Below are 13285 nucleotides of genomic sequence, written 5' to 3'. Positions count from 1 at the left end.
CCTTGAGCTGGCCTCGATATGCCTGCGGAGTGACAACTGTCGCATGAGTGGTCTACTTTCTCTTTCGTATCACTTACAATTGACTGTAAAATCACATTGATTGGAAATAGAGATGCCAAATTTGGGCCAGACTTACCTTCTTGTGAAATGCCTACAAATTGTATAAAGCTAGAGAAGTATAAGGTAGTGGTGTGAATATCAAAAAAGAGAACATTCAGGGATATACTTGAAAACAGATGTGTACAAGTATGTGTGTAGGTCTGTATATATGTGTGTTAATATATGTAGAGAGAGGGTTGTTAAAATTGTTTGTACTGAATAAACAGGAAATACCTGTTTTGCACATTAATGTAAAAAGACAATAAGTTAATGTGTATATGTTTTGTACATGAGAAAAGGAGTAAATGTAGAGAGGATAGATAATTAGTCTCAATGTATAAAATCTAGTTCATCAGTCTACAACAGAAAACGCGAAATGCTCTGCTTTATTGTCAATTTTCGCATTAAGATTTCATTTCATAAAGGAAATAAAGTAGTGATGAATTATAGATTTTTTTAAAATGTTGCCAGTCAAGACATTCACAACTTTCTAAACTGAATACAATATATATCGTGCACTATTGTTGACAAATCAGGACACTGACAAGCTTCTTGAAATATGTACAAAACTAATTTAGTAAAAACGTCATGTGCTTTTTCATTTTATCTATTATCAGTGATACGTTTCTATTTATCAAAATATGTGATCATGATGAAGTCTATTTTTCCAATGCTCTGCCGCTCCTAGCAGCCCGTGTTTAATGATTTTAATCTGAGCAAATGTATATGCATGTTTTGATGCAGAGGTAGTTAAAGTTACAAATATTGTGTTATCGCAAATGTTATATAGGTGACCCACTTAGTCTGGTAAACTCTCATCCGGCTATCAAAATCATGCATGTAAAAATCGAATTAGGTAAACATTGATATCTATCTGGATGATTATGCTGGGCACTAGTATTGGAAAGTTTATATGTAGACACTTGAAGTTTAGGAAAATGCTTTGTCCACTAATTAGGGTGACCCCATCAGGTGATCGACATGTTGACCCAGCCATAATGCATGCAGACCATTAGGAATTTGAAATGTTCCACCTGATAAATGAAGTATCCCTTCTTTAAATTATGAAAATTTTATGAATATTGGGAGACATATATTAAGATTGTAAACTGTTTACATTAGAGTTTGAAATAATATAAATAAACATATCAACGTGCTCAAATCAGTGCAATATTCAGTATTTTTGTTTGAAATTGTCGTACTTATTTCGTTCATGAAAAGTCGGTTGTTAAGTGTATTTAATTTAATTGTTTGTTTATTGGTTTAATTGTTTTATTTCATTGTTTGTTACTGTAATGTAACATTGAGTGCTGGACTTGACCTTCTCCGAAACTGAATTCATTTCTGTTTGACCTGATTGACTTTTTAAAAAAATTAATTTCATTTTATGTCAACAACTAATCATAGCTAAATTAGTTTCTATGTGCATGAGTTTAATATCAGGATTATTATTCAGGTAAACAAGGCGTAAATATGTTTATCTGAGTCAGATGTTTGGAAATTTCTAAGTAAAATTTACAGGTTATTGTGTTGTAAGTACACAAGGCTCATTAGTACATTCGTGCTTTAACTTCTAGCACTTTTGAGTTGTATTATATCTTGTGACCAGGAGTTTTGGGCTGGAATCCTTATTTGTTCAAATTATTGAATTCAAGTGATTACTTTCTCTGGATTCAAGTGATTACTTTCACTGGAAATTCAAAAATGCTCTGATAAAATTCTTCAATAGAGGCATTCACTGGAGTTTAAAATAATTTCAAACCTGGAATTATATTTCTGTGATTCAAAAAATTGATACATCAGCACTTCAACAGCTACAAAAGACACGTCATCAACTTCGGTTTGGTGATTTTTTCTGGACTATTACTGAGTTTTATTCAGGACTTTAAGTTACTAGGACTTGTGTCTGTAATTCTTGGATTATTTTGGGATTTAATTCGCAATACTGTAAGTTGTTTTTTATCATTTCCACTTTTTATTCTAGGGAAATGAATATATTTGTTAACTTTTACAAGGCTTGTTGTCTTTCACCCTTTTTCTTACTTAATTTAAGAGCATAGACTCGTAACACAGTTGTAAAACACCTGATTACATATAGTTGTGAAAATATACACAGTATTAATGTTATTTAATTAAATATCAATGCTCTAACAATGTATATCTTAAGATATCAACCCATTTAAGAATAATCATATCAGCTCAGAAACATAAAAGCTGAGCTTCTTTTTTAGTCAATATTGGTAGAGTTTTCTATAGTCTGTAAGATTTGTGATTAGAAATAAAAGCAAATAGCTCGAGGTATAATTATCATTTGCACAAAGCTGAAAATATGCACAGCATTAACATTCAATTTAAAATGAAGATTTTAACACTTCACATCTCGAGAAATCAATTCCCTCAAGTCAGATGGAAAAAAAGATGTGCATTTTACCTCAGTCGATATTGGTAAAGTTTCGACTGGTCTGAATCATTTGTGACCAGAATCTCGTCATTGTCCCTTCTAATGCAAATAGCCATAGGACTATCTGGAACCCCATCAGAGATGATCTGAAGAACGAGGCCATCAGGAGTCAGCTGGTGAATGTTACTAGAACCGCATCCAACAACATACACATTATCATATCTGTCTGTAGCAACACCAAAGGGACCATCAAGACTTGCATGATTGTAAACAAACTTCTGGCTGCCACCTATGTCAAAACAATACAGGTTTTTTGCCATATCCACGGTGATGTAGACACGAGTAAAAGATGAGTCCAGAGCGACATACGTGTATGAAGGGTCACAACGACAATCAAACTGATGATGAAACTCCTCCTTCCCTCCACTGCTGATAAGGCTCCAGTATTATTTGCCTCCTTCAGCATATTCACCAGACACAACGATTTTCCCCATTCCTGCAGCAGCAACTCCATCATATCTATATCTCGTTGTTATCTTCCCTGTGGGTGTTATCTTCCCATCTGTGAGAGAACAACATTGGACTGTGTTCAGTGCCGATAAAGTCACAGCCACCACATCAGCATCATTGACAATACAGATCTCGCAAGGGCCACATGACACTTTGTAGGTGGTCATAGAGTTGTTGGAGGAGTTCAGCAGACATATTTTATTGTTGGTATAATCTGTTAGCATCACATGACCCGAGTGCAAATACACGATACCTGCATAATTAGGTATTGAATCATCATTATCTTTAATTTCAATAATTCTATCCATCTGAACCAGACAGTTTCTGGGCGAATTCCTGATACCTGGAACAGGCATTCACTGGAGTTCCCTTCTGCTTATTATCTTTGCCAAGCTATCTGGGCCTGCTGACAGTATGGATTGGACCTAGGGATCCACTTTCAATAGGACTGTAGTAGTCTCTGTCTTTGCATACTTTTGTTGGATCTGTTCCAGGTATGAAGTTAGTTGTGATGTCATCTTCTCTGTCATAAGAGACATCTGCGTGTCTGTTCCATATTTCTTAACTGTTTCCAAGAGTGTATATGAATTTCTAACTGAGCTGATTAGACATTGACATTGGTGGTTTTCTTCCTGTTTTCTTAGTATCTCTTCTTTGCAAATTCTATGTCCTTCCATCTTAATTTCGCTCTCTAGTTTATCTAGGACATCGTTTATTTTCTTAGGTGTCTGATTTGACTGGTGAAGTCATTCAACTGCAACTCAAGTTAATTGATGTTAGACTTCGGTAAACGTTATCAGATGAGTCTCTATTTGCTTCATTTGTTCATTTATACTGTCTGCATTCATTTCCTGCAGTAGATTCGGCAATTCTTTATTTAAGTCAGAAACATCTGGCACAGTTTCTGTGACTCACAATAAAACATTTGCTACAACAAGCAGCCTTGTGTTCCTGGCAATAAAAATCAATAGCCTCCCCATCGTGTTCTGTGCAGCTGAACCCTTTTGCAATCTTCATTACATGTTGTGGATTGCTCAAAATTTCGTCTACGGAAATTATTACATGATTTCTAGAAAACTTCTGATTTCGATGAACTGGTGAACAAGTTTTACTCATTGTTTCCTCACAAACAACACAGATGTCGTGTGCCTGGCTTGAAATTCCAGCATTATGACAAGCATCGCAGGACTGGACTACTTTCACTTCACTATCACCTATAATCGACTGTAAAATCACATTAATAGGAAATTGGGATGCCAAGCAAGATACGGGTTTACCTTGTTGAGAAATACGAACATCTTGCCTACAAATCGGACACTTGATTTGTTCCAGTTTCTTTAAGTTTTCCTCTTGAGACGATAAGTAGCCCTGTAAGCATTTTTCACAGAAAGAGTGCATGGAAGGTAACTGTCTTGGAATCTTGAAATCACCCAGACAGATGGGGCAACTTTGTTTCTCCTCGGTTTGAAAATCAGCTCTTGAAGTTGCCATGGTCACCTTCGCCCTGTTAGAAGATATATCGTTCGAATATTTGATGTATTATTATTTGTTTTCTTGTGATTCGTTTTCCTTTCCTGGTACTGCAAACATAACTCGCTTTGAGAATATTTCGACCTGGTCGAGTGAAGGCTGATATGTACATGTAGGCGCGTGATCTTTACACTGGCTTTATAAATTTACATCATCGTCACTGTTTGTCTAGTGTACACAAAAGTTTAAAATTCACGAGTTTTCAACTAAGAAATGCGAACAGGTTACAGCTCTCAGAAGTATTGTAAATCTTTGCTGTGTTTATGTCGTGATAAAGACAACTGATGTCAATGTAACAGATAACATCTATATTACGGCATATATATATATATATATATATATATATATATATATATATATATATATATATATATATATTTGTATAGACATATGGGACAGTTTTGCTTCTCATTGGTTTCAAAATCAGCTCTTGGTGTTGCCATGTTCCCTTTCGTAGCACTACAAGAGATCTCTTTATTGTATTAGGTTATTTATATCCGCTCCTTTTTGTTTGCTTCCACTACAACAACTAGTCGTTCTGAATATATTTCTTTACTTTTTGAATCGACACCTGTATACGTGTAGCCGGTAGTATGATTACCTGCTTCGGATATCAAATAATTGTACAGGTATAGTATTAAATTTTGACCCTCGTTGAATTTTGAACCAGTCGAGTCATTTTTCACCGGCTGTGATCAAAGTTTCACGTTAACAACTGACCCTGTTTCCTAATGTCCTGGTAAATAATAACCCCTTTAGGTGAAATTAACCCTCCGTTGGCCTAATGGTTAGTCCTACATGTAAGACCTCGACGCTGATATTTATGTTTGTGGCGTCTACTAAAACATATGTAATATGTGGTACGTCTTACATTATAGGACTAGCCTAGTGGGTACAGAGTCCGCCGCGGATGCGGGAAGTCGTAGGACTTATAAGAATGGCACTAACAGCTGCCTCGATAGCCGCTCAGCATTAAGCGGCTAGTGTTAGGACTGGTCGGCCAGGTGGCCATCTAATATGACTGGATGAGACACCATGCTACATGTCTGCGGCACGATTCACTATATACCGCAACCCTACAGATATCGTAGCGATATGACTGAAAAATTGTTAAAGCTACGTTAAAAATCCAAATCACACACTCACACATGCACACAAACTCGGGTGAAATTATGACCTTATGGTAGAATTGTCTGTTATCAAAACTCAACGTTGATTTCTAACCCACTCCTAAAATGAAATCGAGTTATCACTCGGACAGCTGCGTGTCCTTCTTAAGCATTATTTTTTCTTTTAAGGAAACAATTGTGTGAAATAGAATGACGTTGTTCATCTGTCATTACCGTAATTCGTCTGAGGGGCTGGTAGTATGGGCTGTGTCCTGAGGGGGTAGTGGTATGGACTGAGCCCTGAGGGGCTGGTAGTATAGATTGTGTCCTGAGGTGCTGGTAGTATGGGCTGTGTTCTGAGGGCTGGTAGTATCTGTTGTGCCCTGAGAGGCTGGTGGTATGGACTGTGCCCTAAGGGGATGGTAGTATGGACTGTGAATTGAGGGGCTGATAATATGGGCTGTGTACTGAGGGGCTGGTAGTATGGGCTGTGTCTTGGGGGGCTTGTACCATGAACTGTGCCTTGAGGGGCTAGTAGTATGGACTGTGCCTTAAGGGGCTGGTAGTATGGACTGTGCCATGAGGGGATGGTAGTATGGGCTGTGTCTTGAGGGGCTGGTAGTATGGACTGTGCCTTAAGGGGCTGGTAGTATGGACTGTGCCATGAGGGGATGGTAGTATGGGCTGTGTCTTGGGGGCTGGTAGTATGGACTGTGATTATTTAATCAGATAAGTAGTAGTAGACCCACGTGGAAGACTTCTTACCAAGAACAGTCACCCAGCAGGTATTCAGCTTTAGGTATTCCCAGCATCAATTCAGTGATCATGTTTGTCTCGGGAAGGTATACAACATTCCATTATAATTTTAACAATCATTTTTAGCAATATGTTCACACTGGAAAAAAGGGTCGCCTGGCGTTAATGTTTAGTTGTCTCAGTCTCCCAGGCAGCGGTTTTTTTTTACCATTATGTCTCACTGGACAGTTTGTTTGCTGAATTTTCATCTGACTATGACCTATGGCAGAAAAAATGAGAATTTTTTTATTTGAAGGTATAAATAAAAACTAACTAATGATTTTTGTAGAAAGCATGCTTGTGAGATTTTGACTGAGGCAATCAGGTTTATTCCTTATACAAGTCGTGGCTTTGATACTGAATCAACAATGCCACCAACCCCTCTTTTATACATTCATTTTTGACAGCAAAGAGCTATTTTGAATATTTTCCTGTGACAAGGCAGCTAAAAGAATCAGTATGTGCCTTATGCATGAATAAAGGTTACTAGTACAATAACAAATTAGCATACTTTTCATCACCCCTTAACTATCTAGATTTTTAGATATTTACCTCTATAGCAGACACAAGTCGGCTGCTCATTTGCAGCCAAAGTTACGCATTTGATCTCCCATGCTCATCTGTGACGGATAGTCAGCAACAAGCCAACCCATTTCCAAGCCTAACTCAAAGTAAGTCTAAACCACATTACAGATTTAGCTTCTGTGTGAATTTATAAATGCTAGGCTTGTGAAAATTAGGTTTATGCCTTCTACCTTTAAAATTAGGGAGGTGTCAAAATACGAAACTATCCAGTGAGACCTGAGCGCGAGGTGGTAGCGTTCCCCTTTCTAACCTAAATCGGATAATCTCGAGTGTCCCCGTCTCCTTTGAGACCAAAATGTGCAAATTCTAAATCCAAATTTGTATCAGTCTTGACTGATTTTCTTCAGGTAAAAACAATGTCTGATATTGTTATGTTATCACAATGCAAAACTTTGGATTTGCCCAGATTTTAATTTATACAAATTTCGGGTTTGTCTAAATTTTGAACTGCCCAGATTTTCATTTGAAGGTTTCATTTTATAGGGAGTTTCTATAAATAGGATTAGTACAAGTCTCCACCAATAGGATTATCCTTTGATGTTATAAAAACAAAATCTTCATTTTATCAAAATTAGTTTCTAAAACATTTATGCTAAAATTGTTGTTTCTTAAAGTATACAAAAATGTGTCTACAAAACAATTTTGTTTGCTTTTGTTGTATAGTAAATGCATGGTCATGAAGTAAAATTATTATTGCATATGTCAGTGTAATTGTGATCTAGTGAGTATTAGAAAAAGTAAACTTATTTATTTTGTATTTATTTACATCATAAATAGCAAACATTTCTTCGTTCTCTAAAATCTCCTCTGTCGTTCTAGCGTTTGATTGGACGGAAATGTCAATACCAACACCACAATCAAAATTCCAAATATATTACACCTCAAGAAAGTAACAGAATATGTTATGACTGAAAACAAACCGTAGCAAATAGTCGTATATATATATATATATATATATATATATATATATATATATATATATATATATATAAAGGAAATTCACCCATGCATAGTCTTCTTCTAAATTCTTTAGTGATTCTTCCCCATGAACAAGACGTTGTAAACACATTACATCCTATTCATTATTGTTTCTCTTCCACGTAATAGCTTTTTTGTGTGTTGAACTCTACTAACTTTTTTAAAAGATCGGTTTTGTTTGCATAATATATTTTGCCATTCATTGGAATTATTACGTTGAATTTTGTCGAACTAGCTATAAATGTGACCTGAACACTCGACTGAAACGTTGACAGAAACAGTCCAAAGTAATGCATTTCATTTATATTGCCCAATTAATAAATATTACATCTTTTCAACGCTGTGTGCAGAATAAGCAGACATATGGCGAGTGAAGAAAACACGAGGGTTGTATCTCCTGTGTCCAAAACTAACATTATTTTGAATGTAATATTCTGGTAACAATTGCCTCTGGAAAGCATTGCTGTATTTTATTTCGTGAATCCGTCGAATTCGGTATGCGTTTTGCTTCACTGTTGGACAGCAGAAATGCCCGACAGCAAGCAGCAGAGAGGGCGAACAGATCAATAGTCGAAATGGTCGAAAAACTAAAACTAACCCTTCCTACGAACAAGGAAAAAAAAGCGTCGACACAAATTTAACCAAAAGCGTCGACACAAATTGAAGCAAAAATAAACCTTCCAAAAGATTTCTCAAATTCGTGTTACTTTACCGTCGTTGTCTTTTTTCTTTTTTGTCGTAGAATGGTTTATTTTACCACCTGAACACTTTATTGAGGTCGCGCCCTCTCTGCTGCTATCAATTAAAAAAAATTGTTATATCAAAATAATGGTTCATCGAGAATCTCATACTGCAAGAATATCTCGAGAACGACTAGAAGCAATTAAGAAATTTCTTCCTGTTAGAGATTCATTTAGAAAAAACTTAAGGCACAGCATGAAGCACAAGTTGATATACGAAGAAGATACTAAAAAGTTATTTAAACCCGTTACTGCAGCTACTGAGAAAGTTACAACTGTCATCAAAGAAGATCTTCCGGTATCAAAACAAACAGCAGAACAAACTGAAAAAATAGTAAGAAGAACTAAACAGACAAAGAAGATTTTACGAGATCTTCCAACTGATATAGCTGCGGCTCAACCTCCACCCGTTGGTGAAGAAATACTTGAAGGTATTGGAAAACTTCATACTGAAGTCGCCGACGTGAGAAAAGAATTTGCACCTGAACCCGAACTAGTAGAAAAAACGTAGAATTTATAGCAAAATTTAGGAAAGGGTTTGTCGAAGAAATTAGAAATATCATAATAGAAAAATTACCCGAACAATATTATTTTATATATTTAATAAATCTGATATTTTAAAACCCCGTCATGAAAAAGTAAGTGATGATAATCTTATTAAATGGATATATCGTGTATATAGTAACAAAAAACAAGCTAGAGATCTAGAATATAAAAATCTTGATGAAGAAGTAAAAAGACTTTATAGAGAGAAAATAAAACAACTAGAACAAGAACAACAACTCTCCCAGCATAAACTTTCATATCAACCTCCTCCACCTCTGCAACAGATAGAACAAGAACAACTTTCCCAGCAGGGACCTTCATCTTCACAACTAACACCTCCTTCACCACAGCGAGCACAGGAACTTTCTTTATATCTGAGACAAAAGGAAGAAGAACGACGTTCCGGGTTGAGGGAGTTAATTAAAAAATCTAGTGGAAAAAACACAGGATTTGACAGGAATAGGTGGATGTCCTGAGGATTCACCATCTGGTCCCGTTGGTGAAGGTGCTACTGGTAGTGGTTTAGGAAATAATCATATTTGTCCTGATAATATCATTAATGATGTATCGCGGTTAGAAGTTCTTATAGGAGGAAAACGTGCCGGAAATAAGTCACCAGAAATAATTAATGAAGCAGCTTATATCTGCCAACGATTATTCCAAGGTGGTATTATGGATATCGGCGTTTACCTAGAACTTATCGATGAACTTGTTGATGATTAGTCACTGTGATTAGATAAATAACAAATTAAATAAGATGATCATACATAATAATCATCGTAAATCCATACCGGTCAGAGCAGTAAACTCGCGATTACCAGCCTATAGACCAATTTACGGAGATGGGCTTGGTGATGGTGTTCAGGGGTTGTTTAGACGGTTAGCCCCAAATGTAGCGCCTGTTGCAAAACAATTATCGATGAAGGCTATTGATGTTGTTCGTGAAAAAGCTCCAGGTGCAATTATCAATGTTACTAGTAGGGGATTCTCGGCAATCAAAGAAAGACTAGCAAGATTATTGGGACGAAAATCACAGCCACCAGTAAAATTACCAAGTACTGAAGTGGTGCCCGCAGATGTTAGTAGAATAATAAATCAGGCCGCAAATCAAAAACTAGCGGCGTTAGCAGATCAAGGACTCGGTGAATCAGGGAATAATATTTCAAGCATAATATCAGGAATCGGAGTTTCCAAACGCGATACTCTTCGTGTTAGACGAAAATAATTATAATAAATGTTCAAGCGTATATCAGACACAGCATTTGACATGGAAGCACCTGTGCTTAAAGATGAGTCTGTAGGTAATTATCAGTTTTATTCTTATGACGCACGAACACCAGATCAACGTGGAAGAATTGAACTACAAGTTCATGACACAAGTAGATACTTTTTACCCGCTGAGGCTTTTATTGAGGTAGAAGGTACAATTGTAAGAACTAATGCTAATTACGCGGATGCAGTAAAAGTTGGTTTTGTCAACAACAGTATCATGGCATTATTTGATAGCGCCACATATATGATCGATGGAAAAATATTGAATCAATTCAGAAAGATGATGACGTTGCTACAACAATAATAGGGTTGGCAAGATATTCTGATGATTATACAAGATCAGCAGGTCCCACAATGATGTTTGTGAAAGATAATTCTGGTCACCTCAATGATAATCCGTATAATATAAGACGACCAAGAAACTTCGCCAACAACAACGACGCTGATGTGTGGCCGGTGGTTCATGGTGCTAACGTAGATTTCAACTTGGGATTTGCAACGCGTAAAAATATGTTGCTAGGAGCCAATAGAAGTTTTTCATGTACAATTCCACTATCGCATATTTTTTGATTTTGTAGAAATGTTAGAAAGGTTATTTTTGGAGCTGGACTTACGGTTGTTCTTGTGAGAAAAGGTAATGATAACGATGTTCCGTGGAGACCTGTTGGTGATGCTGGTAAAGTAATACTAAAAAACTATCGATGTGGATGCCGGTAATGACTCCAACGATCGCAGAAGAACAAAAGTTGATTTCTTTCATGGACACAGGTGGTAAATCCTTGTTGTCATGGTTAACAACAAGCACAGATAGTACACAAACTAACGTTAACGGTCAGTTTACATGGCATATAGCATCACAGTTTCTGCACCACGGCATATTTTTTTTCCGTTTCAGAACTATGATCGTTTAGGTAATCGAGAACGTACTCATATGATATTTGATAAACTAGGTATCACAGATATTTCTTTACGGATAAACGGACAACAAGAACCAACAGAGAACGTACAACTAAATTATGAACAAAATAGTATAGGACGTGTATGTCATCGATTGATGTCATTCATGGGACGTGATCAAAATGTAGATACTGGGTTGCAAATATCACAGCATGATTTCAGAACTTTGTATCCGATTTATTATTTTTCACTGGAGCATCTTGATCTATCAAGACAATCTGTCGTTGATACACATCTTAAAGCTAACACAAATACAGGTGGTGGTGTTGATTATAAAGCAATCGCGGTTATACTCAGCAATAAAGCCATGTTACTTGAAGGTGGTAGTGGTCGAATGAGAGTCGTTGATGCACCAGTGGAAAATCTTTAATCGTGTTATTTAGAAAAATATATTTATATAAAAATGTCGTATAGTCATGTTAATGTTGCTCTGACCCCAGGTCAGGTCAACAAGCTTCAGTCAAAAAACTCCAACAAATGTGGAACTAAAATATCACTAAAACGAGATCAGATTTGTGGTGGTCCAAACAAATTATCGTTGACAAATAATCAGATTAAACATTTCAATAAAGCGCTGGAATCAAAAACCGGAGTTCAATTTCATCTTTCTCCGAGCGCCATCAAGGACATGGTTAACACAGGTGGTATATTTCCACTTCTTGCGGCTATTCCAGCGTTAATAGCTGCTGCTGCTCCAGTCGTAGCAAAAGCAGTCGCATTAGGTGCTGTTGGAACAGCTGCTGAAATGGCTCTAAAGAAAGCAACAGGAAAGGGATACAAAAAAGGGACGCGGCCTAAGATTACCGGGATCTCGTTGGGGAAGAGGTTTGGGGCTTCCAGGATCACTTCGTTAGATGCTCCAGCATCAAATTTTGATTTACTTGATGCTGCTAAACGATTAAAAAAAAACTTTAGAGGTGTTTTATGCGAGATCAATTACCGAAACAACCAAACAAACTCGAAACAGGCATTATTAATCTCGACTCGAATTCAGGACGCGGTACTCATTGGGTATCATACGCGGTTGATCCACGCGGAATCGTTTATGTTCATTCATACGGGTTAGCTCCACCCATTGAATTTATCAAGTATGTTGCACCACTTTACGCGCACGTTTGGTATTCAACGCTACCCACACAAACAATGACAGATCCGCCAATATGTGGCCGTGAGGCAATTAATGTACTTAACGCTATATCAAAATCATCCAAACCGCCACATAAAGTCGTGCATGATTATACAGGCAACCGATTCGTTTTAAACAGATCTTAAAATATAATGGTTGATATTTACGGAAGAAGATCTTCTGCACGCGTTAAGAAAAAACCCGGCGACGTTGATCTGTCAAAGTACGCGACTAAAGATGAACTCGCTGATGTCATGAATCTTGCTGGAGTTGACCCAGATGAGGTTGTTATTTTTCAGGATCGATACGGAAAACTAAAAACGAGCAACATCAGATGGAATGATATAATTAGACGAGTACTTGGTGCGGTCGCGGGCAACATTCCAGAATTTGCTGACAGCAGAAGAATCAGAGACTCGAGTATATCGATTGCAACCATCATAAATGAAATTGCAAGAAGAGTTGATGTTTCGTCTGCAACCACCAGAAATGAAATTGCAAGAAGTGTCGCTGGACGTTTGAAAAACGCCGGAGACACAATGACGGGCGAACTCAGCATGAACGGGAATAAGATAGTAGTACTTAGAGATCCAACTTCCGACGAAGATGCTGAAACGACAAAATACGCTGACTTCGT

General features: G+C 37.0%; 1 pseudogene; it reads right to left on the bottom strand.

Annotated features, from left to right (window-relative positions):
* Nucleotides 1-467: 467 nt before the first annotated feature.
* Nucleotides 468-3427, bottom strand: LOC149774802 (uncharacterized; annotated as a pseudogene).
* Between the last annotated feature and the right edge of the window lie 9858 nt (nucleotides 3428-13285).

Source organism: Sinohyriopsis cumingii, unplaced genomic scaffold (genome assembly GCF_028554795.1).
Source record: "Sinohyriopsis cumingii isolate HCF-2022 unplaced genomic scaffold, ASM2855479v2 utg000160l, whole genome shotgun sequence".
NCBI lineage: Eukaryota > Metazoa > Mollusca > Bivalvia > Unionida > Unionidae > Sinohyriopsis > Sinohyriopsis cumingii.
This window is presented reverse-complemented; position numbering and strand designations above follow the sequence as displayed.